Raw genomic sequence first — 2,464 nt, 5'->3', positions numbered from 1 at the left:
AGACCCATTCAACTCCGCCACATTGATGTGGACCATCATGTTTAGCATATGTTCACGAACAGAGGTGCCTTCTTGCATTTTGGAGTTGAATATGTATTTAAGAGCCTCATGCATAAGTTGTTCAGACGGTTGTCCAAACATCCCCCGCAGGGACTCCATGATCTCACGAGCTGAGTCCATAGGCTCATGCTTCTTGACCAAGATGTCAAAAAGACTTGCCAAGATATAGGCCCGAACCTTCTCATTCGCCCTCGTCCAATGCTCATATGCCTCCCGAACATTTCGAGCGACATTTGGAGCTGGAATAGGAGGACAAGCCTCCGTGAGAGCGAACATGAGATCCTCGATGATTAGGATCGTCGTGATCATGTGTTTCCATGTTGAAAATTTGTTGCCAGTTAATTTTTCGGCACTTAACAACGATAAGGTGGCTGTAGCCATTTGAAAAAGTTGTTGAAAATACGAACAAATCTTGATTAGATTTTGCTAAACCACTTTGAAACCAATTTATTTTGCAAAATAGTTTCAAGTACCCTAAGTTATAGACTTCTATTTTTCAATGATGCCCCAGTGGGTCAGGATAATTGCCACCGGTGGGGTGATCAGTTGCCCCTTCACTGGGATGAGACATTCTCAACCATTAGGCAGAACCAACTCTTGGAACTAAACCTAACAGCCACCATTTTTCGATCCAGAATTGTTAACCTTTAACTATTCCGTGTAAGTGTAACCCCTCGTTTTCGGTGCTAAAGTCCCGCCCTAATATGCTTACCGTAGGGAAAATACAAATTAGGACAAGAGACTAAGTTACTTTATCCTCTTATAGGAGATTAAATAAAGAAACGCGCAAAACTACATCCTTTAGGGGGACACTCCCAGGGTGCCTCGAAGCGATGCGCAGTAACTTTATTCAACCTAACGAGGGAGACCGAGGGATATGCTGTCGCACTTCCTGCTCCCATTTACTATGAACATTCTCTCCATCCACCTTGATATTGACCTACCCAACACCATCCGTTGGGGGGACACGCCAAAGGTGCCGCAAGGCCGAGGATAGATCTCACGGTGTGGACTTTAGGAGAAAAATGAAAGGTTTAAGTGAAGCACCTTATGCCCCAAGTACCTCCCACTGAATGTTCTACCTAGGGAGTCATTAACCTAGACAATCTGGCTACTGATTTTAGTCTAAGTGGTCTTCTTAAAGCTTGCTCATAAACAACGTTTGTTTATGAAATATAAACAAGTTCAAGTAGTCACATTTAAATATTTTAATAGACTGTCCTTAACTTGCATGCATGCATCAAATCTATCTAATTCACCTTTCCAGGTAAGTTCCCAGGTAAGGGTGTTAACATTTCCATCAACTTAAATACCCCAGCCTAGACAGAACCAGCTTTAGACAAAAGGTCCTTTATAGATAGATTTACTACACTTTAACCTTTTATTAGCAAATTTAATTCTATTAAACTGATTAAAAGATTAAAGCCTTAGGGTTTCTAATCATATTAGAACCATGATCTTAGGTCTATGATCCAAGTTTTAAACATTTTAAAACCATGAATTAAACCTAAGTAAGCATGTATGTCTTTCTTATTTCTTTTAGTAATTTCTCTTTAACTCTTAAAAAGAAACAACTAAAAAATATTGCGTATAACGAGGCGTTTATAACCATTATAAAGTAACCTATGTGTTATGCTTCATGAAAAGTCCGGTCATTACTATATAACTTTTATATAACGCGTAATAACCAAGCAAACATGCTATCATTCACCCTTATACTAGAACAATTATAATATAAAGATGATGCATGTCAATGCTTTTTATGCATGCATAAATATAACTCTTATATTATATGATGCATGAGCATGCACTTACATAATTAAAAATGATGCTTCTCTAAATTATAACAATTACAATAAAGAGATGATGCATGATCATTGTATAACCTAAGATGAGATTTTCTATATGTGCATACCATATGACATATAAAACACACATAGCATGTATTAAACAAAAAATATTAATGGACCAGGATGAGCCTTTAAACCAAAAAAACCGGAATGAAAACACTATCTATTACATTTTTCATTGAGCAAACTGGTTCACAGGCAAACCAGGTCTTGAACCGCCAGAAGGTCTTCATTGTGTAGCAAACTTCCATAGGTAGACGATCGTTCAGCGCGCACTAGACGATAGGAACATTAGCAAACGATCGCGTAGACGACGATGAGGCTTGAAGCCTGATCGTTCAAACGATCATGTAGCGCGACGACAGGTAAACGATTTACCTTGAGTTACTAAGCGATCGTTTAGTCGATGAAGCTTGCTGACCTAAACGATCGTCTAGCGCGCTTTAAACGATACGCGAGCGTCTCATCGTCTACACGATACGTGCAACTTGGTAAACGATTTACCTTACGATGCTAAGTGATCGTTTAGTCAGTTACTAAGCGATGAAGCTTGC

Source organism: Benincasa hispida, chromosome 10 (genome assembly GCF_027475165.1).
Source record: "Benincasa hispida cultivar pf3 chromosome 10, pf3_genome.v1.1, whole genome shotgun sequence".
NCBI classification, from domain to species: domain Eukaryota; kingdom Viridiplantae; phylum Streptophyta; class Magnoliopsida; order Cucurbitales; family Cucurbitaceae; genus Benincasa; species Benincasa hispida.
Note: the sequence above shows the minus strand (reverse complement) of the source record.